The following is a 25,851-nucleotide window of genomic DNA, read 5'->3' on the forward strand; positions in this document are numbered from 1 at the left end:
AAATAGTATGTTTACAGAGCATTCAGAGTCTCATAGAGAAAATAAGTTGAGAATATGACAAGTTCCTACCATCTCAAACACTGCCAATCTAGAACAAAAAGAAAGTACTTGAACGCCTGCAGTAATCGAACACAAACCAGAACATATCAGTGCATGACAATGAAATGTAGTCACAAAATGATTCTACCCTTTCAAGTCCCAAAAAAGACCGAGGAACTTACCGGAGGCGATACCTGGATTTCAAACAGAGTACAATGTAGCCACTGTAGGGGAGAAGATCACAGAGAGCTCTTCTCAGATTGCTCAGAGTCAGCCCCAGCACCCTGTCCTGACTGAAGCAGACAAAGTGGTCAAACAGGTAGGTAGAAATGAGTAAGGAACAGAGAGTATGGTTATTCTTGCATTGTTTTGTTCGTCTGTCAAAGAAAAGAGTGCTTCTGACTTTTGTCAATGTTCATCTTTATTTTAGGAGAAGAACAAACGGTGGTATCACACTTTGCTCAAGTGTATGATACCATGTGTGTACAGCAGACATCACCAAAGGAACAGGAGACACCTGAGTAGAGAACAAGAATATGAAAAGACTGATGAAAAAAGGCACCAGGAGAAATCCATTGAATATGCACAATCTCGTCCAGTATTTCAATGAAAAGTTTCAGTGTTGTTTTTAGTGTCGTCGTATTGCATACATTTAAAACAATGTGTCTTGTTTAATGAACAATTTGATTTACTTTAGTAAAAAGTGTTGTTTACTGTAGTCCTGGCATGGATGCAATTGTTACAAAAAACGTGAATGAAAATGTTTTTTCTTTAGAAATGACAAAAAATAAAGAATTTTTCAACAAGATGTCTTTCTATAGCGAGTTTCATTTGAGATAGTCTTTTCTTAGAAGTGCAAGAGTGGTATTCCCTACAACTTATTCCCCAATTTGATCATTCTCAGAAATTAGGAGACGGAAACCACACCTACTGTAATATTAGACCTTGTAACAAGGCAACTAGGTTTCAATGGCTTAAAAGGTGCAGAAAGAGGCTCATGTATAATGACCTCCAGTGTCCCACAGGTTTCCCAAATCATTTCTTAGAGTATGGAAAAAGAGGAAATAAAGTGTCTACAGAAAGCGTTTACCCCCTTGAACATTGTTCTTTTTTTTGCGCCAGTGCCATAGTTTAATGCAATTAAATGAGGACCTCTTTCTCACACCACATATGTTATACTTTCAATGGGAAAAAAGGAAATATTACAATTGTATACATTTTAAAGCCATGTGTTCATATTTGGTAGAAGCCCTAACAACACCTAAAAAACACCTAACAACGGGTGCAGGACCGAATTAGGGCAGTACCCACTATTGATAAACATACAGAAAACAATATTAAGGTACTGGCTTTAATATTAGCCAGACACAGCTGGATGAGCTCTACCAGCCAGGACAGGAGGCTCTACTGTACACAGAGAGGGGTGGGAGGGGGGAACAAACTGCCCAGCCGTGTGGAATGCTACAGAACCCTAAACAGACAAAACATACTACCCGAATATTTGACCAAGATATCCAGACACAGCTGGATGAGCTCCACCAGTCAGGACAGGCTAATAAGATACACTCCACAGACATTCACAACAGTGACATATCATAAACACTTGAATTACTTATCTAGTCTCTCGAAACAAAATTTCGAGAAAAAACACATTGCCCAACTTTAGAAAGCACCTTGCATTACATTGCTTGAAAAACAATTTTATTTCGAAGGAATTATGGATCGGGAATTCTTCGAGGAAGTCGGGGTCACACAGCATGCCGCCCCATATATCAGGGAGCACATTGGATCAAGGCACAGTCTCTTTCAAGACAACGATCCGAAACACACGGCAGCAAGGGCGAGGCTTATAGCAGAACAAGTGAACTGGGTGAAAACTCCAGCCGAATCTCCAGATTTAAATCCAATAAGGATGGTATGGCATTAGCTGAAAGACGATGTTTGGAAAACTCCTAAACCCAGCACAAAGCAAGAACTGATACTGATACAATGTCTGTTGATACTGATACTGTATGAGTAGGGCTGTTTCACCACTCCTTTTTTTTTGTTGCATGCAGCAGTACTTCTTATGGTAGTACTTAAGTACAGTACAGTAGGTACTTACATTAGTACTTCTCACGTTAAAAAAGTTAGGTGTTAGCATAAACTATTAGTAAATAAAAAATATTAAACTTAGCACTGTAATAAATTATGCTAATATTAAATTCGATTCTGCTCTGAGAATGTAGGGGGAAGGAAAAATGCCAGTGGTCTTTTCACTGATGAACTTGTGCCTGATGAACACCACTGCGTCACACCACACAGCTGGGAGTGCACCTCACTGTGCCCGGCCACCACTGCGTCACACAACTGCCAGCGCACCTCACCGTACCAGGCCACCACTGCGTCACACAGCTGCCAGCGCACCTCACCATGCCCAGCCACCACTGCATCACACAGCTGCAAGCGCACCTCAAAGTTCCTGGCCACTACTGAATCACACCACACAGGTGGCAGCGCACCGTACCAGACCACCACTGCGTCACACAGATGCCAGCACACCTCACCGAGCACGGCCACAGCTGCGTCACACAGCTGCCAGCGCACCTCACCGTGCCAGGCCACCACTACGTCACACATCTGCCAACGCACCTCACCGTGCCCAGCCACCACTGCGTCACACAGCTGCCAGCGCACCTCACCGTGCCCAGCCACCACTGCGTCACACAGCTGCCAGCACACGTCACCGTGCCCGGCCACCACTTCATCATACAACTGCCAGTACACCTGACCGTGCAAGGCCACCACTGAGTCACACAGCTGTCAGCGCACCTCACCGTGCCAGGCCACAACTGCGTCACACAGCTGCCAGCGCACCTCACCGTGCAAGGCCACCACTGCATCACACACCTGCCAGAAATAAAGTTGTGAAAAGGAATATGAAGTAAACTTGACATCATAGTTTAAGCAAAAGCATATAGATAGGCACAAAAAGGGACCTTATTGTTTCTAAGAGAAAAGAAAAGAAATGACTGACATGCGGTAAAAGAAAACCAAGATTAACTGCGTGGACAGTGTATGCGTCCCGCACGATGTCCTTGATTTAAAGCAATATTTTTTGGCGCGCTGCCATAGTTAAGAATCAATATTTCATGAGAAAAAACTGTTATTTAGAGTTATTGGGTGTACTGGAACTCAATGGAAACATTAACTACTAAGCTTGGCATGTGTCACTCAACAAATACAGGACCTATAATCAAATTTAAAAACAAGTAGATCTAAGCTTTACCGTCAACAATCACGACAGAACATCAAACGGTGTTGGAACTACGCGGTATCGACCGCGGGTTTGGGTACGGAATGGAGCAGGCGTGGGACTCAGGAATGGGGCTGAACAACACATTTATTAACTCGAATCGGGAAAGGTACACACACAGGGACAGGGGTTACAGCGCTGCACCTTCACTAACACACACACACACCTGAAGGGAAGAGACTGTATCCCAGCCTCCGTCCCGCTATACAGTCCGGTAGAACCCAGGTGCTGTTCTCAGCCCGCCTTGCGTGCGCATGACTAAAGCGCCCTGCGTGGCGCTACATTATAAATACATGTTAGGCCCAATGATTTCACTTAAATAATGCATTGCTGCATTTCATACTGAAAATAATATCATCTAGTCAAGTATAAAAATGAATATGAAATATACCCAAGATGACTCATAAATTCATCACTGTATAAATAAATGTTCTTTTTTCGAATTTCCTCTGACACAGTACAACACAATATCAAAGTCCTTCATATAAACTCTTAGTGTCCTGTATTCCCAGAGGATGCCCCTGCCGTGAAGTGACTGTGCTCTGTCTGGCGATCTCTGGCGCTCAGGGTGGGCAGGAGGAGGCCAGTTTAAGAAGCACTTAGTGATGAACGAGCGGGTCGGGGAGCACGTAGATGACGAAGGATTTAACGTGCTACTTCAGTTACGATGGGTTTTGGGAAACACTCGTCAATTAACGATCGAGCTTCAGAGCGAGTTTACGATGTTCTTAGCGCTACGACGCTTTTGGGAAACAGAATCATAATATCTAGAAGGATTACCATATATCAAAATAGAAAGAATGATATATGATATATACAAGTAATTATATCATATCATATATTATTAACACCATACCCACCATCTATGTACATTCACATGACCACACATATCAGATCAATATCAAATCAATCACAATGATTAGAATGCGCGCAGAAATCGCCCCTTTCTCTTCCCATCTTTCAGCACATTATACGTCCTCTCCACGATACAAGCCGATATCCGTTATCTTACTCTACAATGCACCTTTTCCCGTGTTGTACGTTCACATTCGGTTCATAAAATCGACACACCTGAAATACTAAATAAGAAAGAAAACAATTATAACACAACGGATGACAGAGCCTCTAGAACAGAAAACCCGTTGGCGTCACACACGCTGAATGTCTCTCTCTCTCCTGCTCAGCAAAACACAACATGTGGGTCAACACCGTGTGAGGCATTAAACATCACCTTCGTGCATTACCGCGATTCATCTGGCACACAACTGTACTACTACAGAAATAATATATATATATAATGTCGCCACTCGAATCTGTAATAAAAATAAATTATAAAAAATGCCGCTGGCGTCTCACCCGACTGGCGGCCACAGCGCGTCTGAGGGCTCCCCAGAGAAACGAGCCGCCTGTGACCCCAGGGGCACCTTCACAAACCCCAAGGGCTGTCGCAAAGCCAACTCCATACAGAGAAACGGAACTCATCTGGGGGAAGTTCACAAAATAAAATAATAAAATAAAAGATGACATCATATAACCACGGCTCAACGCAGCTGGCTACACGTGTGAGAAGGTGCAGTACTTGAAGTGCGCTGGGCAAACTTCCGAGGTCAAATTCTTCAGCACGGTTGTACCTTTAAAGCGGAGACGACGGCACCGAAATTTTTTGGCGCGCCTTCTCTTTAAAGCCCTGGCCAAATGTGAAGACAGTACGTACAGTTATAATTCAAACGGAATTAAAAACTACACATCCCAGTTACCATGGTGGTGCTTGTGATCATTGCGTTTAACCAACGAAACAGGGCGAAAAATCAGTCACATGACTTTGGGGCAGAGTTTCGAAAGCTTAACTTATCAGCAACAAAGCGAAATTTACACGATAGGCTACCTCAAACTGTCAGTTACACGACTGTGTATGTCGCTTAAGCCACTCCTATTTGGCATTTTAGTTATGGAGGCGAGAAGACGCCCCCCCCCCCCCTCTCTGGGTGCCTGATTTGCCGCCATCTTTAACCGCTTCGTGTCCAAATCGCAGTAGCTACGCGTACGAAATAAAGTTCATCCCAGCTACAAAACATATATATTTTTGTGGTAAGAGGGAGCAAAACATCAGTCTTTACTGCTATTAATTAGTGTACGCTTTATAGTTGGAATCTGAGCCTAAATATAAAGTTAAAATCTCAACAAAGCAATGTAGGAAATACAGAGAAAATAAATCCTTTCTGACATCTAAAATCAGTTTCGATCAAGGTCTCTAAAACGAACAAGAAAAAGAGGATTTTCGGAGGGCAATTACGCTGTATTTATATAGAATAAGTGATTTATGAGCAATCTAATTTCTTGTTCGTTTAAAACAGTGAAATGTCAGCTGCAAAAGATCGCACCAGAAACAGCACTCTCTCTGCCTGTCATAGACGTTCAGGAAAGGCTGAATGAAGTCATGGTGATCAATAATAACAGTTGTAGGACAAGAAACAAAAGATAGTGAAAACTTAAGATTTTTAAGGCTAAAACTCAAATTCATTCTACAAATTAAGGCAAATGAAAATTCAGGACGTTAAAGTGCTAGAGGTGTAAAAAAATACAAAAATGCACATGAGCAAAAAGTTTTAGAAATGGAGCAAACAGAATAAAAGCCATGCCTATAGTGCAGAAGAGGGATGCAGGAACACTTGCTTAGATATACAACAACATTATTTTATTAAACCTTTACAATTTCTTGCATTAGTAATTATCTTTTCGCATACCCCAGCTTGCTCTACATGAGATACACAGACACACAGATGAAAGAGATAGGGAGAGAGCCTGTGGTCAGAGTACAGGGTCAGCCATTGTACAGCGCCCCTGGAGCAGTTGGGGTTAAGGGCCTTGCTCAGCAGCCCAATGGAGTAGGATTCTTCTGCTGGGTGCGGGATTTATTGTTAAATTATTACTTTAAATGAATACTTTGAGTTACTGAAACAGCCCGCTAATAAAATTGTCGCAATTTTGTTCTCGTTTGGAAGAGAGAATCAAAAATGAGACATAATGATGGTTTCCGGCTTAGACCTTTAAAGGTACCCCCATCACGGAAGAATTTGACCTCGGAACGTTTACCCAGCGTAATATTGTATTTCATTTCACTTTGACCGATTGTCTTTAAATCAATTGTTGTCGGAATATCCCCACCTCCAAACAAGAACAAAATTGCAACAATTTTATTAACTGGCTGTTTCAGTAACTTAAAGTACATATTTAAAGTAATAATTTAACAAGATATGTAAATGTTTTAAGATATGTATATGTTGTGAATGTCTGTAGATTGTATCTTATGATTTAAATACTTTTATTTTTTCACAATCTGGCAATGCCAGACAGAATTCTAATGGCCTTGCAGATCAGAAAATCAAGGAACAAAACAATTATTGCGCCCAGCTCCTCAATGGGATAGCTTTAACTTGCTAATGCGTTGGTGTAACAGTCCGGGTGTGGCAAGCTTCTAATGTCTCCAGACTTCGCGAAAGGAACCCGTCTTTCATAGGCACTCTTTCCCCTAGTTTAACAGTCTGTCCAGAAACAAAACATTCCTGTTAAACAAGAGGAATGTAAAACAAATTGTACAAAAGTAAAAAACAATTACTTTTTGACAATGAAAACTGGTGTGTATCTCTCTCTTTGCTGGCGCGCGGGCGCGGTGGGGTGCTGTACCACCCGCACAGAACATTAAAGTGTCCCTTTCCATTCAATGGGTGTCTGAGTTGCTGTGTCCTATCTTCTGACAGTCGCTGTTGTGAATGTCTGCAGAGTGTATCTTATTTTTAGCATTGTAGCGCTTTCGCCCTGGGGGGCGGCTGAAGAACACCCGGCTGGGGTGCGCGGTGAGGGGCAGGACAGGAGTGGTCAGGGCGGGGTTTAGGTAGGCCGCTGACTATTGCAGCTACCACACAGTGAAAGGGGCATACGGGCTGGGGAGATCGCCCGTTTTCCATGTAAATAGTTCCCTGGTTCCGCACCCCTCTCTCCCTCCCTCTCCAGATACAGCTGTATGAGCTCCACCAGTCAGGACAGGAGGCTCTACTGTACGCACAGAGGGGTGGGAGGGGGGAACAAGCTACCCAGCCATGGGGTTGAAGCTGATACCCTGGATCCTCTCGAGACACAGCTGTATGAGCTCCACCAGTCAGGAAGGAGGCTCTACTGTACACAGAGAGGGGTGGGAGGGGGGAACAAGCTACCCAGCCATGGGGTTGAAGCTGATACCCTGGATCCTCTCGAGACACAGCTGTATGAGCTCCACCAGTCATGAAGGAATGCTCTACTGTACACAGAGGGGGGCAGGAGGGGGGAACAAGCTGCCCAGCCATGGGTTTGAAGCTGATACCCCGCTTGATCCTCTCCAGATACAGCTAAATGAGCTCCACCAGTCAAGACAGGAGGCTCTACTGTACACAGAGAGGTGCAGGGGGGGAAACAAGCTGCATAGCCATGGGGTTGACCCTGATACCATGGATCCTCTCCAGACACAGTTGTATGAGCTCCACCAGTCAGGACAGGAGCCTCTACTGTACAGAGAGAGGTGTGGGAGGGGGGAACAAGCTGATACCCTGGCTTCTCACACAAACCTTAAAATCACGTAATAGGTTTATTCCATGCTGAAAAAAAGAAGAAAGAATACACATTCCATAGGAATCAGTGCCTTTATATAGCGCCTTTAAAGGTGGCTTCTCAAAGTGCCTTACGGGATAAAAACAACAAAAACAAAAACAAAAACAATATTGTTTTCCATTGCACTTTGACAGATCATCTTTAAATCAATTGTTGATTTAAAGTTTGACAGTAAATGTTTATATTGTAAAGCATACAGCCGCCATTTCTTTCTAAAAATTAAAAAAATTGTTTGCGCAGTCTAAGAGGGGGGGGGGTCTGCTGACAATCCCCCATACACTCAAGTGAAATATGAATAACCCCAATGTAAACAGCGTATTTACAATTTGTTGATAATAAAAATGTTAAGTTCTCTAAGACTTTGTGATACTTTACCCAGGGAGCTGTGTAAGCATGCGTGGTGACTATTCATTGTTATTAAAAAATGACTTAGATTCGCACATGTTGTGATATTTAGAAATATAAAAAGTCAATTAATTGTCCATAATATTGCTATTTTATTTCTTCAAAGAAATGCTTGTTAAAAGAAAAGTCATGGCACAGGCTGGATTTGAACAGCCAACCTCTCGCTTACAAGTTCAGCACATGAATAGAATTATATCATTATTAATTTCTTTAGATATGCGATTCCATATTATATTCCCTATTAATCAAATTCTAAAAGTATGCTTGTTTGCTCCTGTATTGAGCGTATTTGCAGAAAAGCTTAAAACTACCACTTTTTATACACACGTTATTTCACATGTTAGTTAAAGACTTCTATGCTTAATATTGTTTAGGGAGAAATGGAATACTGGTGTGTATTTTTGTACCGAGACCAGCCATATACAGTTTACATACTGTAATACTGTATATTTATGTTCCAAAATTAATATCGTTTATGGCCTTCACACGCGTTATGCTCCTATTCTTTTTATGCTCAGCTACTAAGATTTCCCTTCAGTGGTAAAATTCCATATAAATATTTAATACTTAAACGGGCACAGTAAAGACATTAAATATACATATACATACTGTATACAGTACAGTTTGCATACAGTAATATGTTTATGTTCCTAAATCAATATCTCTTATGAGCATGCAAAAGGCATGGTGAATTGGAGATTCTCAAAAATGACTGTACTTTGCATGATTGGAAACAAATGCGTGATTGGATCAACGAAATGCTGTGGTGTTACTTTTACAAAGATTCATTCATTAGAACATGTGGTATTATGCGGTACTATGCGAGAATACACGGTATTAATATGGTAACTTGTGTTACACCGCGATAAGCACACCGCAAAATAATGCGGTATCGCCCGCTTGTTTTGAATGGCTGCATCTGTATATCCCTGCTAGTGATGATGACCATGGTCACCTCACCCTCGCAATACACCGGCTGAAAGAACTTAAGAACAGGGTAAATCAAGAACAGGGCATTGGCAATGAGTTCCCCTTCTTTTCATGGTTAAAATCATTTTTTGGGTCTTGGGGACTGTTTTTCTTAAAGCTATTCATGCCTGTTGTAGTGTTTTTGCTGTTGTGCTGTTGTCTGACTAGGGTGACCCCTATGAGGACTCTGTGGTATGAACACATTTAAGGATAAAAAGGAGGGAATGTAATGAAAAGTTACTGAGAAAAAGTGTTTTATTCTATGTTGTTTACGGAAAGAGTTGTGCTGCAGAAGCAGCTGGATACTTAGAACAAAGTGTGATAGCACCCAACTTGTCAAGGGCACAGGATGTTTTAATACTGTTTATCTCGGCTGCTTGAAGAAGGGAGTGTGAGAAACCATTTGAATAACTGCTCTTCTTTGCTTAAAGCAAAAACCTATAAGGAATGGAAAATGACTGCTTTGCCTGTCCTTGAAGTGTTGCATCAGCTTAAAAAAGATATAAAACAAGGGGTCTCCCTGCTTGCTTTTGAATCAGCTTTCACTTCTCTGCGCAGACAGGTGATGGCGTTTTCCCATATTGCAAAATGAATAAAGACCTTACTGAGTGAATGAGAATACCTCTCCTGGCTAAATCCCTTACAACTTGTTCGAAATGCAGTACGGCCATATTTCATATCAACCCACAGATGCATTGCATAAACACTAGAATTCTGGTTGTACTTAAATTGACCTTATACGTTTTGGATTATGTTTAACCTTCTTCAATTTCTTCAACCATATTTTGAGATGATTACGTTTACAGAAGCAAATATTATTCAGTGCTTTTTCTTCACTCCTTTAATCAAACCCACATTTCTATAAGGAGGGCCATTGTGAAACTCCCCAAAGTGAGCTGAATTAATCTTTTATTCTTCACACCTGCAAAGTCATTCCTTCATTGTGTAATATGAAGGCCTTTCATTATTCACATATACTATAACATCTGAAAATAATAGGTCTTGAAATAGTTGAATGAAAGAAAATCCTGAATAACTCCTCCAAATGCGTGTTACACTTTCATCAAGTACACACACTTTGAATGTGATGAACTATAAAAAGTTATTTTAACCATACCCAATGGAGCTCGGGAGTGCGATTGCATACACAATCATGTTTTCAGTGTTTGGACATCAGCCGTACATCAGAACAATCATTTCACTAACACAGCTCCATGTTGAGTGACTTCCCTCCAAAAACACAAAGTCACTTTCCCTTAGCAATTATTGCATGGACTTAGATTATCTGCCTTCTGCATCAAGCCCTGTATGATATACTGTACAAAGCCAAGCTTTGGGATAGTGCTTTGTTTGGATCCTTGTCTTTATCCTTTTGGATCCCAGGCTGCTCATTTGCAAATGTGTTTTGACATTAATTATAGTGACTATAGCAATGAGGTGGCACTGTGGTTCACAGAGCTGGGGTCCTGGGTTCAATTCCTGGGGTGCAGTCTGGATGGAATTGTATGTTCTCCCTTCATTTGTGTGGATTTCTTCCAGGTGCTCCAGTTTCTTCCCACAGTCCAAAGACATACAGTACTAGTAGGTTAAGGTGGAACTACAGTCCCAATTTTGCAGACACAAAATTATTTAATTTCAGTCACAAAATAAAATCATTGACATTATAGAAAAACTTTACAAACTCAAAATTGAGCACAAAATCATGAACTTTGTGAAAGTACTGTAAGTTACACCATGTTGTAACAAATTCGCATTCAAGTTCCACACAAATTGCGATGTGATGCAGCCCTTCCTGCTCACTAATCACTGTAATGACTAATGCAATGTGATGTAGGAGAGAAAAGGTATAGGTTATGCAGCAAACATTTCACTGCAAAAAACGTTCCATTCCAAGGTTCTTTATGCAGAGTTAACAATGTAATATTATTTATTGGCAAAAACGTAAAAAAGTTGAGAGCAATATTTCCATTGGATTAAACGAGATGTATTCACAAGCCTGCTCCTTTACAATGTCACAGGGCCACATCAGATTACAGGAAGTTTTGCTGCCTCGTTCTGAATCGCAGAACATGGTAATTCTTTAACCTTGAAATGTAGTCTATTTTGTGATGTAAATTGGAGGTTTTACAAGTTATTCTGTGTTCCCCTTTAATTGGCTTCTGAGAAAACTGGCCTCAACACTGTATTGGATAAGGCACTTAGAAAACAGATTCATGCGTGGACCACAGCAATGTCCCTTTACTGAGAGCCAGCAATCAACGGATGTGTCTGATCGTGAATGGTTTTCCCTGTTGTTTGTTGTATTACTCGGTGTTGCATTTTAAGCTGTGCATGAGGCAGGACCCGGAGGCTGCTGCTTCTGCTGAGATTGAGGAAGAGCTGAGCGCCATGTAAGGCAAAATCACTGCGTTCCACTTTATCAGGTGCCTGGAGTGTAAGAGCTGCAGATAATATTGAGTCACATTAATCCCAACATATTTCAAATATTATGAAAATTAAATAAATGAAATCAAATAACTTTCATTAAAAAAATCAATCACTCTTTACCTTGCTTTTTCAGTTGTTTTTAAGGAAAATTGATGCCGAGAATGTGTGAATACTACTTTTTGATGGTTCCAAGGTCAATGTGACCTGTTCTATTGCCTGCTAATTGTACATTCCAGGTTGACAAATTTTTTTTAGGAGGTCAAGGTGTATGAATGATAAGAACAGCTTGAAATTTATTTTCACGGTCGACACACATTTTCGCAAGGGAAAAAAACTAAAATAACCACAGTTACGCAAATACCAGTCCACCCAAAAAAAAATCATTTTATTAAAACAAGGTAACATTTTTTTTATCATCAAAGGATGAACTGTGCTAAATATATTTCTAAAAAGAAAAAGCAGGACGTGAGTCGTGAGCCAAGATCATGACTCTTTTGCTCTTCTTCACATCAGTTTTCATCTGCGAGGAGGAGGAGGAGGGGGCTCCTGATGTGCTGACACTTGGGGATGTGCCTCTGTGCCGGCCTAGGGGCAAAGCGCCGGCCGCAGTGAGGGCAGGGCACGTAGTCGGGGTTTGGATTCGCGGGGGGCTGGGGCAGGTTCACAACCTTCCCTCCTTGCGTGATCACCTGCTGCACCTCCCTGGCCTGTTTGATGCTCCGAATGAAATCCTCGTGCTTCTGCCTCCAGTTGTTCTTTCTCAGCTGGGAACAGGAAATGAAACCAATAAAACAGCTTCCAGAAAAAGTCCAGACTAGCACTGCGTACACAGTCTGGTCACAAACCATTCACAAGGCAAGAAAATATCAATACAGTAATAACTTAGCTTTCTGGGGCTACCTTTCAGGTCATTGGGTAGAGAGTACAATTTAGTTATGGTTTTGTTTCCTGTGAGTGCTATTTGCTTGATATCTCATGTAGATTTTTACAACAGAATTCAGAAGTCACTAAGACCCATTTATTCTGTCTGGCAAATGTGCCTTTGCTGCAGTTTTTCAGAAGAGTACTTCATAAATCACTTATTTATTACTTACATTGATTTATAAGCTGAATCTGACTCTAGGAGAAATCAAGGGAAGCTTGGAAAGAGTTTAAGGATAGCCCTTACTACGATTGGCGGTCTAACCTTCTTCTTATGGATGTATGTCTCCAGTTCTGTTCCCTTGGCCCTGTGCTTGAAAGAGTCAAAAACCTTCCTCTTTTAATTCTGAAGCTTCTTGCAGATCTTGCTGTGTTTCTCCAACCTCTCTACAGCAAACTTCCTGTGACACAGTTCACAGGGCACCAGCTGAGGGTTTCCACTCTGGTTATTCTCATATGGAAATTGCTCAGCGGTAGGGCACATCAGACTTGTAGGGGACAAATATCTGTTTTCCACTGACAGAGTTTGTTCATCCAGACATGCTGTGTTATTTCTGAAGTGGGCCTGCGAGGCCTGTGCCGCTGACACGTCGCTTTCAGGAAGCCTTGCTTTCTTGAGATACTTTGTCCTTCCACAGTGGACGTCTTCTAGCCCACGGCTGCAAGGGCTCACTTGACGTCTCTCCTGATGGGAAAGCGCAGAGGGAAAATGCGATTCTGCGCATCAGCCATCTTCCATTGGAGAATCATAATCAAGGTTGTCTCCTCTGAAAGGAAGGGCTTTCCTTGGAGTGAAGGCTTTTTTGCGTCTCCATTCTGCAGGTCAGAAGAGGCACGGCCTTAGAGCGGTGGTTGGCCCACGGTCCTCTGTGGCGAAGCTCGCTCAGCCTTGCCTGGAGTGTCTTCCTTCGGGTCAGGAGTCCTCTATTTTCCCTTCCGGCCACCTCTCTGGAGTCTTCCATCTCTCTCTGAACCATCCTCAGCTCCTCCTGATCTCTGAAGAGCTTCGCCTGCATCATGGCCTCCTTCTGGCGAATCTCGTCCTTCATCATGGCCTCCTTCCGGCGCATCTCATCCTGCAGGCTGGCCTCCCTCCGGCGATGCTCCTCCTTCAGTGCGGCCTCTACCTCGGCCACTTTTTGTGGCTCCTCTTGCAACTGAAAGTGCTCCTTCCCATTGGCATGAGAAGGGCATTGCCCTGAAGGGGTCGCCACCATGTCCTGTCCTTAGGTTTGCGTACTCTTGAGCAACTCCTGCCCGGCCTCTCGCAGGGCCTCTCATGACCATCCTGAGGCGGGGTGGGGGCAAACAAGGAATCACTCTGTGCGTCCGGGCGGTCCACAGCCCGAACCTCACCAGGGCCGGAGACTTTCCTGTTACCCATAGGCTTCAGGGGGTAAGACCGATCATACCCCACAATGTTCTTCTCGGGGCCCTGTTGGGCTTGGAAGCGATAGCTGTTCCCCGTCTTCTTCTCCGCAGCGTATTTGACATATTGGAAACATTTTCTCATCTTCCGTAGAGCTGCCTCCTGCCGCCGATTGTACATGGTGATCATTTTTTTCTCCTTTTCCTTCATCAGTTTCTCTTGGAAGGTGTCCTTCAGAAGCTGTATCTTGGGAGGCGGGCAGTACGTGGAGATCAGATCCTGTCGCCTTAAGGGCGCGGGTCGATTCGAGTCTGTGTCCTTCGGGGAGGGGGACAGAGCACCAGGCTTAGGACTGGGCTCCATTGGCAAATGAGATATGAGCTTTGTTTCCCAGGTATCTGGAAAAGGCAAAAATGGCAAATAAATGATATCCTGCACAGTGTAGTATGGTCTAATAGAAAAGAATAAAAAAAACAATTCAGGAAATACACAACTTTTTAATATTAAACCTAATGGTGTTGAATGCTGCATGCTGACTCAGTAGGAGACAGATCCTAAACATAAACATTATAATAAACATTTGTTTCCCAAATAACATTCTCAATGTTCAGAATGCTTAAAGTCATGAGCTTTTTTAAAAATGTTTAAATGAAACCTGGAAATGTACTATTTCATTTCAAAGCTTGTATTATATCTATGATATAAATGTTTTTTATATAAAATTAACCCATTATGCAACAGGGGTTTGAGCAAAAGTCACTGTGAATAAGGGAATTTATCAATATTAATTAGCCGTTTCACTACATTATTATCGATTTCGCTACAAATTGACAAGCATATTTGATGACACTTACCAAACAAGTTTTAAACAGCGGAGAAATAGTTCACCACGACGATAACAATGCAATGTTTGACTGCATCTCCCTATGTGATATATCTGTATTTGGGTATATACAGATCACGTAATTCAGGGAGCACTGTTACGTCAGGTCACCAACCATTATTACGACGCTCATATGTCATAGAGCTCCTTAGGATGTTTGTATAATCTTTATCCAAATTTTCATATGGCCGCAGTTACGGCGTTTATTTTACAGTTAATGTAACAGGGTGTCATTATATTTTTCTGTCTTTATGGTGGCAGACCACTTAACTAAATCTGAGTAGGCGGTTTCTACAAATGGGTCAGATAAAATATTAAATATACAGTAAAAGCTCACACCTATTCATACCCTTTATGTACTGTATATCTACAATTACGTATACTGTATAATACGATAACTACCATTACAAAATGTCTCTCTTTTAATTTGAAGTGGTTCTTTTAAAAAAGTAAATTGCAATCACTTGCAATATACCGGTGGAAAGGAGAGCGCTCTTAAAACGTGTTGATAGTAAGATTGGGATGTATTTGCAGTCTAGACATAGTTTTTTTAATGTTCGGAGCCGCCACAGATTCATTTTCTTACGACTGCTTTTCTGGATGACAATAACAATGCAAACGATGGTGTTAAGGTAAGGCTGTGCCTTAAGGCTCCTCTGCTTACAATGTTCAGCGCGTAAATCGCAAACGAACGCCTTCCCTTACGATGAAAATGCAGAAAATAAGAACACGAGATTTAAACCTACGGCTTACAAATTTATGCGTAAACACTAAAACCGTATCTTTAGCAAAACTGGCGAGACAATGTGTTTTATCATTTGAAAAAGTACTGGAAAATAATTAAAGGTTATCACGATAAACAGAGGTTACTGATCTACTACTGTATGCTGTGACCAAAAATGAGAGACCCCCGATCCTCGCAGCCTTCATGCTTTGGTCCTTGCCTGTCCGTTTTTTTTTTTAAAGATAATGGGGTCAAGTTAAGAAATTATGCAAGTTTCTAATCAAATCCAAGGGCGCCCCGATCTCCTAAACATCTTTAGAAGGCCGACGGACCACACTGCACGGTCCGGGTCCGGGCCCTGACCCGGTTCTGGATAATGCCAGCTTAAAGTGAAAAATTCTACTGTACATATTATGTTTCTTATTATGGTATATATGTATAATGTGGCGCGACCGCTTAACGAAGCTAGAAAGAAAGTTATCCGCCATTTTTATTTTACCTGCAATTGAATTTGCCATTAAAATCATTATTAATACCGCAGCTGCTAAATTACTTACCTAAAAGCGTTCAGATACAAAAGCACTTGAGCTGTAATGTTTATATACTGTTGGCCCGATGACCTACTTCAAGAAGAATTGTTACATAGACCGCCAAGGACTGTCATCACACTTTACGTCATAAAGCGCTTTAAATCTTTTGACAAGTTCAACATCTCATATTTTGTACTGTTTATCATGGTAAAAGCAACTCAAAGCAATTCTAAAAATGATCGAAAGGTAAAAATACAAGCTTATACGAGCTGTCGTTTTAACATTTATAACATATATTTAAACAAAACATATATAATCTATTTTAATAAAACAGAAAAGTGTTCTTAGTCTTCACTTAAAAGCTGTTAGAAGCTGCCTTTCTGACAAGACAGTTCTGTGAGTTCCACAGTCTCAGTGCATTAAAGTCAAAACCAGTTGCTTTTTATTTCCTGTTTTACGACAGAGCAAGGAGGGTGTCCACAGACCACTGTGCACCTGCAGACTGATATGGGGGGTAAAAAGTCTAGAAGTTAGTAAATAAGATTTTAACACACGTTCTAAAACAAACCGGACACCTGTACAGCGATGCCAACACAGTGCTCTGAGCTCCTTCTTTGAACTAAATCCTAGCATCTGCATTTTTTACAAGTTGTTGCTATGGCAGAGCATGACCAGAGCATAACAGAAACCACCCATTTTCTAACCGCTTCATCCAATTCAGGGTCAGGTGGTCAGGGGGTCGGGGGGTCACGGGGGAGCCAGAGCCTCAGAAAGTAATAAGCAGGAGATACCTGGGACTGGATGGTAGTCCAATGCAGGGAAGACACAGACACTCACCAATTATCCCAGAAGCCAATTAACCTACCAGTAGTTCTTTGAAGTGTGGGAGGAAGCCGGAGCACCCAAAGCAAACTCATGCAAACATGGGGAGAACATACAAGCTCCATACAGATAGCACCCCAGGTCCAGAAGTGTACCCAGGGCCTCAGCACTGTGAGCTAGCAATGCTAAACGCTGGGCTACTGTGCATGCTAATTTCTAGGCATCAGGTGATCAATCAGGTAGTGTTTCTCAGATAAAAGGACACCAGTAATTTAGTATGAGATTCAAATTGACCTCAGAACAAAATATAACTTATGTTATATAACTTATATAGAACTTACTACAGCATAACTGTCTTATTTGGCTCTTGTAGAAAATATTAACAGCATGCCTATTAAACATACAGTATCTAGCAATCAGCAATCAAAATAAAAAGATTTCCAAACATGGAAACTGCCCAGTTATTGAAGCATTTCAAAGACATTAATCTATTCAATAATTACAGTTTCAAGTAGATAACAGATTTATATTCAGATTACGAAAGTATCATAACAACGGCTGCTTGTGTAAGGAATCCATGAATACCACTGTACATGAGAATTCCACACCTATTTGTAATCAATACACAAAATCCTATTGAATTTCAGGTACTTGTTTATTCAGCATTGCTTGACTCCGCGGACTCCTTGTTGTTTCAATATTTTAGCAATAGGACTAATCGCCAATACAGTGCCGTTGTAATCTATTCCTTCTGCCAGCAGAGGACGGTATTCGCACAGCCAGTTCAGGATAAGATACGGTCCTCGCAGTTCACAGTACAACTGGCCACAGCCGTACTCGGAATATGCTCTCGATAACCTCGTTTAGTTTAAGTTTCATATCAACCCACAGATGCATTGCATAAACACTAGAATTCTGGTTGTACTTAAATTGACCTTATACGTTTTGGATTATGTTTAACCTTCTTCAATTTCTTCAACCATATTTTGAGATGATTACGTTTACAGAAGCAAATATTATTCAGTGCTTTTTCTTCACTCCTTTAATCAAACCCACATTTCTTTAAGGAGGGCCATTGTGAAACTCCCCAAAGTGAGCTGAATTAATCTTTTATTCTTCACACCTGCGAAGTCATTCCTTCATTGTGTAATATAAAGGCCTTTCATTATTCACGTATACTACAACATCTGAAAATAATGGGTCTTGAAATAGCTGAATGAAAGAAAATCCTGAATAACTCCTCCAAATGCGTGTTACACTTTCATCAGGTACACACACTTTGAATGTGATGAACTATAAAAAGTTATTTTAACCATACCCAATGGAGATCGGGAGTGCGATTGCATACACAATCATGTTTTCAGTGTTTGGACATCAGCCGTACATCAGAACAATCATTTCACTAACACAGCTCCATGTTGAGTGACTTCCCTCCAAAAACACAAAGTCACTTTCCCTTAGCAATTATTGCATGGACTTAGATTATCTGCCTTCTGCATCAAGCCCTGTATGATATACTGTACAAAGCCAAGCTTTGGGATAGTGCTTTATTTGGATCCTTGTCTTGATCCTTTTGGATCCCAGGCTGCTCATTTGCAAATGAGTTTTGACATTAATTATAGTGACTATAGCAATGAGGTGGCACTGTGGTTCACAGAGCTGGGGTCCTGGGTTCAATTCCTGGGGTGCAGTCTGGATGGAATTGTATGTTCTCCTTTCATTTGTGTGGATTTCTTCCAGGTGCTCCAGTTTCTTCCCACAGTCCAAAGACATACAGTACTAATAGGTTAAGGTGGAACTACAGTCCCAATTTTGCAGACACAAAAGTATTTAATTTCAGTCACAAAATAAAATCATTGACATTATAGAAAAACTTTACAAACTCAAAATTGAGCACAAAATCATGAATTTTGTGAAAGTACTGTAAGTTACGCCATGTTGTAACAAATTCGCATTCAAGTTCCACACAAATTGCGATGTGATGCAGCCCTTCCTGCTCACTAATCACTGTAATGACTAATGCAATGTGATGTAGGAGAGAAAAGGTATAGGTTATGCAGCAAACATTTCACTGCAAAAAACGTTCCATTCCAAGGTTCTTTATGCAGAGTTAACAATGTAATATTATTTATTGGCAAAAACGTTAAAAAGTTGAGAGCAATATTTCCATTGGATTAAACGAGATGTATTCACAAGCCTGCTCCTTTACAATGTCACAGGGCCACATCAGATTACAGGAAGTTTTGCTGCCTCGTTCTGAATCGCAGAACATGGTAATTCTTTAACCTTGAAATGTAGTCTATTTTGTGATGTAAATTGGAGGTTTTACACGTTATTGTGTGTTCCCCTTTAGATGGCTTCTGGGAAAACTGGCCTCAACACTGTATTGGATAAGGCACTTAGAAAACAGATTCATGCGTGGACCACAGCAATGTCCCTTTACTGAGAGCCAGCAATCAACGGATGTGTCTGATCATGAATGGTTTTCCCTGTTGTTTGTTGTATTACTCGGTGTTGCATTTTAAGCTGTGCATGAGGCAGGACCCGGAGGCTGCTGCTTCTGCTGGGATTGAGGAAGAGCTGAGCGCCATGTAAGGCAAAGACACTGCGTTCCACTTTATCAGGTGCCTGGAGTGTAAGAGCTGCAGATAATATTGAGTCACATTAATCCCAACATATTTCAAATATTATGAAAATTAAATAAATTAAATCAAATAACTTTCATTAAAAAAATCAATCACACTTTACCTTGCTTTTTCAGTTGTTTTAAAGGAAAATTGATGCAGAGAATGTGTGAATACTACTTTTTGATGGTTCCAAGGCCAATGTGACCTGTTCTATTGCCTGCTAATTGTACGTTCCAGGTTGAACAATTATTTTTAGGAGGTCAAGGTGTATGAATGATAAGAACAGCTTGAAATTTATTTTCACGGTCGACACACATTTTCGCAAGGGAAAAAAACTGAAATAACCACAGTTACGCAAACACCAGTCCACCAAAAAAAAATCATTTTATTAAAACAAGGTAACATTTTTTTTATCATCATACGGATGAACTGTGCTAAATATATTTCTAAAAAGAAAAAGCAGGACGTGAGTCGTGAGCCAAGATCATGACTCTTTTACTCTTCTTCACATCAGTTTTCATCTGTGAGGAGGAGGAGGAGGGCGGCTCCTGATGTGCTGAAAATTGGGGATGTGCCTCTGTGCCGGCCTGGGGGCAAAGCGCCGGCCGCAGTGAGGGCAGGGCACGTAGTCGGGGTTTGGATTCGCGGGGGGCTGGGGCAGGTTCACAACCTTCCCTCCTTGCGTGATCACCTGCTGCACCTCCCTGGCCTATTTGATGCTCCGAATGAAATCCTCGTGCTTCTGCCTCCAGTTGTTCTTTCTCAGCTGGGAACAGGAAATGAAACCAATGAAACAGCTTCCAGAAAAAGTCCAGACTAGCACTGCGTACACAGTCTGGTCGCAAACCATTCACAAGGCAAGAAAATATCAATACAGTAATAACGTAGCTTTCTGGGCCTACCTTTCATGTCATTGGGTAGAGAGTACAATTTAGTTATGGTTTTGTTTCCCGTGAGTGCTATTTGCTTGATATCTCATGTAGATTTTTACAACAGAATTCAGAAGTCACTAAGACCCATTTATTCTGTCTGGCAAATGTGCCTTTGCGGCAGTTTTTCAGAAGAGTACTTCATAAAACACTTATTTATTGTTTACATTGATTTATAAGCTGAGTCTGACTCTAGGAGAAAACAAGGGAAGCTTGGAAAGAGTTTAAGGATAGCCCTTACCACGATTGGCGGTCTAACCTTCTTCTTATGGATGTATGTCTCCAGTTCTGTTCCCTTGGCCCTGTGCTTGAAAGAGTCAAAAACCTTCCTCTTTGAATTCTGAAGCTTCTTGCAGATCTTGCTGTGTTTCTCCAACCTCTCTACAGCAAACTTCCTGTGACACAGTTCACAGGGCACCAGCTGAGGGTTTCCACTCTGGCTATTCTCATATGGAAATTGCTCAGCGGTAGGGCACATCAGACTTGTAGGGGACAAATATCTGTTTTCCACTGACAGAGTTTGTTCATCCAGACATGCGGTGTTATTTCTGAAGTGGGCCTGCGCGGCCTGTGCCGCTGACACGTCACTTTCAGGGAGCCTTGCTTTCTTGAGGTACTTTCTCCTTCCACAGGGGACGTCTTCTAGCCCACGGCTGCAAGGGCTCACTTGACGTCTCTCCTGATGGGAAAGCGCAGAGGGAAAGTGCGATTCTGCGCATCCGCCATCTTCCATTGGAGAACCATAATCAAGGTTGTCTCCTCTGATAGGAAGGGCTTTCCTTGGAGTGAAGGCTTTTTGCTTCTCCATTCTGCAGGTCAGAAGAGGCACGGCCTTAGAGCGGTGGTTGGCCCACGGTCCTCTGGGGCGAAGCTCGCTCTGCCTCGCCTGGAGTGTCTTCCTTCGGGTCAGGAGTCCTCTATTTTCCCTTCCGGCCACCTCTCTGGAGTCTTCCATCTCTCTCTGAACCATCCTCAGCTCCTCCTGAGCTCTGAAGAGCTTCGCCTGCATCATGGCCTCCTTCTGGCGAATCTCGTCCTTCATCATGGCCTCCTTCCGGCGCATCTCATCCTGCAGGCTGGCCTCCCTCCGGCGATGCTCCTCCTTCAGCGCGGCCTCTGCCTCGGCCACTTTTCGTAGCTCCTCTTGCAACTGAAAGTGCTCCTTCCCATTGGCATGAGAAGGGCATTGCCCTGGAGGGGTCGCCACCATGGGGAGGACAGTCCTGTCCTTAGGTTTGCGTACTCTTGAGCCCCTCCTGCCCGGCCTCTCGCAGGGCCTCTCATGACCATCCTGAGGCGGGGTGGGGGCAAACAAGGAATCACTCTGTGCGTCCGGGCGGTCCACAGCCCGAACCTCACCAGGGCCGGAGACTTTCCTGTTACCCATAGGCTTCAGGGGGTAAGACCGATCATACCCCACAATGTTCTTCTCGGGGCCCTGTTGGGTTTGGAAGCGATAGCTGTTCCCCGTCTTCTTCTCCGCAGCGTATTTGACATATTGGAAAGATTTTCTCATCTTCTGTAGAGCCGCCTCCTGCCGTCGATTGTATATGGCGATCATTTTTTTCTCCTTTTCCTGCATCAGTTTCTCTTGGAAGGTGTCCTTCAGAAGCTGTATCTTGGGAGGCGGGCAGTACGTGGAGATCAGATCCTGTCGCCTTAAGGGCGCGGGTCGATTCGAGTCTGTGTCCTTTGGGGAGGGGGACAGAGCACCAGGCTTAGGACTGGGCTCCATTGGCAAATGAGATATGAGCTTTGTTTCCCAGGTATCTGGAAAAGGCAAAAATGGCAAATAAATGATATCCTGCACAGTCTAGTATGGTCTAATAGAAAAGAATAAAAAAAACAATTCAGGAAACACACAACGTTTTAATATTAAACCTAATGGTGTTGAATGCTGCATGCTGACTCAGTAGGAGACAGATCCTAAACATAAACATTATAATAAACATTTGTTTCCCAAATAACATTCTCAATGTTCAGAATGCTTAAAGTCACGAGCTTTTTTAAAAATGTTTAACTGAAACCTGGAAATGTACTATTTCATTTCAAAGCTTGTATTATATCTATGATATAAATGTTTTTTTTATATAAAATTAACCCATTATGCAACAGGGGTTTGAGCAAAAGTCACTGTGAATAAGGGAATTTATCAATATTAATTAGCCGTTTCACTACATTATAGATAGCTGAAGGATTATGATACAATATATCGATTTCGCTACAAATTGACAAGCATATTTGATGACACTTACCAAACAAGTTTTAAACAGCGGAGAAATAGTTCACCACGACGATAGCAATGCAATGTTTAACTGCATCTCCCTATGTGATATATCTGTATTTGGGTATATACAGATCACGTAATTCAGGGAGCACTGTTACGTCAGGTCACCAACCATTATTACGACGCTCATATGTCATAGAGCTCCTTAGGATGTTTGTATAATCTTTATCCAAATTTTCATATGGCCGCAGTTACGGCGTTTATTTTACAGTTAATGTAACAGGGTGTCATTATATTTTTCTGTCTTTATGGTGGCAGACCACTTAACTAAATCTGATTAGGCGGTTTCTACAAATGGGTCAGATAAAATATTAAATATACAGTAAAAGCTCACACCTATTCATACCCTTTATGTACTGTATATCTACAATTACGTATACTGTATAATACGATAACTACCATTACAAAATGTCTCCCTTTTGATTTGAAGTGGTTCTTTTAAATAAGTAAATTGCAATCACTTAGCCTACATCTGAGCTCCTAATTCATCGCGACGACGGACTGAGACTCCAGTCGGATTTGTGAGAAGGGGTGTGCCTGTTTAAAAACCGATTCATACGTCTTAAACACATGGACATAGATAGCAGTCTGTGTTATATAATTTATCTTTTTATTTAATTTAAATTTAAGTATCACATACACATTTTCAAAGTAACTGTACCCCTTTTAATTATGATCCCCATCGCTCACAGCTCCGAAGCTGAGACGAGGGCTACTTCAGATGGGATTTCCAATATTTCTCTCTTAGCTTGTATACCGGTGGAAAGGAGAGGGCTCTTAAAACGTGTTGATAGTAAGATTGGGATGTATTTGCAGTCTAGATATAGTTTTTTTAATGTTCGGAGCCGCCACAGATTCATTTTCTTACGACTGCTTTTCTGGATGACAATGACAATGCAAACGATGGTGTTAAGGCGAGGCTGTGCCTTAAGGCTCCTCTGCTTACAATATTCAGCGCGTAAATCGCAAACGAGCGCCTTCTCTTACGATGAAAATGAGGCAAATAAGAACACGAGATTTAAACCTACGGCTTACAAATTTATGCGTAAACACTAAAACCGTATGTTTAGCAAAACTGGCGAGACAATGTGTTTTATCATTTGAAAAAGTACTGGAAAATAATTAAAGGTTATCACGATAAACAGAGGTTACTGATCTACTACTGTATGCTGTGACCAAAAATGAGAGTCCCCCGATCCTCGCAGCCTTCATGCTTTGGTCTTGGCCTGGCCGTTTTTTTTTAAAAAAAATGGGGTCAAGTTAAGAAATTATGCAAGTTTCTAATCAAATCCAAGGGCGCCCCGATCTCCTAAACATCTTTAGAAGGCCGACGGACCACACTGCACGGTCCGGGTCCGGGCCCTGACCCGGTTCTGGATAATGCCAGCTTAAAGTGAAAAATTCTACTGTACATATTATGTTTCTTATTATGGTATATATGTATAATATGGCGCGACCGCTTCACGAAGCTAGAAAGAAAGTTATCCGCCATTTTTATTTTACCTGCAATTGAATTTGCCATTAATATCATTATTAATACCGCAGCTGCTAAATTACTTACCTAAAAGCGTTCAGATATAAAAGCACTTGAGCTGTAATGTTTATATACTGTTGGCCCGATGACCTACATCAAGAAGAATTGTTACATAGACCGCCAAGGACTGTCATCACACTTTACATCATAAAGCGCTTTAAAACTTTAGACAAGTTCAACACCTCATATTTTGTACTGTTTATCATGGTAAAAGCAACTCAAAGCAATTATAAAAATGATCGAAAGGTAAAAATACAAGCTTATACGAGCTGTCGTTTTAACATTTATAACATATATTTAAACAAAACATATATAATCTATTTTAATAAAATAGAAAAGTGTTTTTAGTCTTCACTTAAAAGCTGTTAGAAGCTGCCTTTCTGACAAGAGAGTTCTGTGAGTTCCACAGTCTCAGTGCATTAAAGTCAAAACCAGTTGCTTTTTATTTCCTGTTTTACGACAGAGCAAGGAGGGTGTCCACAGACCACTGTGCACCTGCAGACTGATATGGGGGGTAAAAAGTCTAGAAGTTAGTAAATAAGATTTTAACATATGTTCTAAAACACACCGGACACCTGTACAGTGATGCCAACACAGTGATCTGAGCTCCTTCTTTGAGTTAAATCCTAGCATCTGCATTTTTTACAAGTTGTTGCTATGGCAGAGCATGACCAGAGCATAACAGAAACCACCCATTTTCTAACCGCTTCATCCAATTCAGGGTCAGGGGGTCAGGGGGTCGGGGGGTCACGGGGGAGCCAGAGCCTCAGAAAGTAATAAGCAGGAGATACCTGGGACTGGATGGTAGTCCAATGCAGGGAAGACACAGACACTCACCAATTATCCCAGAAGCCAATTAACCTACCAGTAGTTCTTTGAACTGTGGGAGGAAGCCGGAGCACCCAAAGCAAACTCATGCAAACATGGGGAGAACATACAAGCTCCATACAGATAGCACCCCAGGTGAGCTAGCAATGCTAAATGCTGATCTACTGTGCATGCTAATTTCTAGGCATCAGGTGATCAATCAGGTAGTGTTTCTCAGATAAAAGGACACCAGTAATTTAGTATGAGATTGAAATTGACCTCAGAACAAAATGTAACTTATGTTATATAACTTATGTATCGCTTACTACAGCATAACTGTCTTATTTGGCTCTTGTAGAAAATATTAACAGCATGCCTATTAAACATACAGTATCTAGCAATCAGCAATCAAAATAAAAACATTTCCAAACATGGAAACTGCCCAGTTAATGAAGCATTTCAAAGACATTAATCTATTCAATAATTACAGTTTCAAGTAGATAACAGATTTATATTCAGATTACGAAAGTATCATAACAACGGCTGCTTGTGTAAGGAATCCATGAATACCACTGTACATGAGAATTCCACACCTATTTGTAATCAATACTCAAAATCCTATTTAATTTCAGGTACTTGTTT

This window comes from Lepisosteus oculatus, unplaced genomic scaffold (genome assembly GCF_040954835.1).
Source record: "Lepisosteus oculatus isolate fLepOcu1 unplaced genomic scaffold, fLepOcu1.hap2 HAP2_SCAFFOLD_89, whole genome shotgun sequence".
Lineage (NCBI taxonomy): Eukaryota > Metazoa > Chordata > Actinopteri > Semionotiformes > Lepisosteidae > Lepisosteus > Lepisosteus oculatus.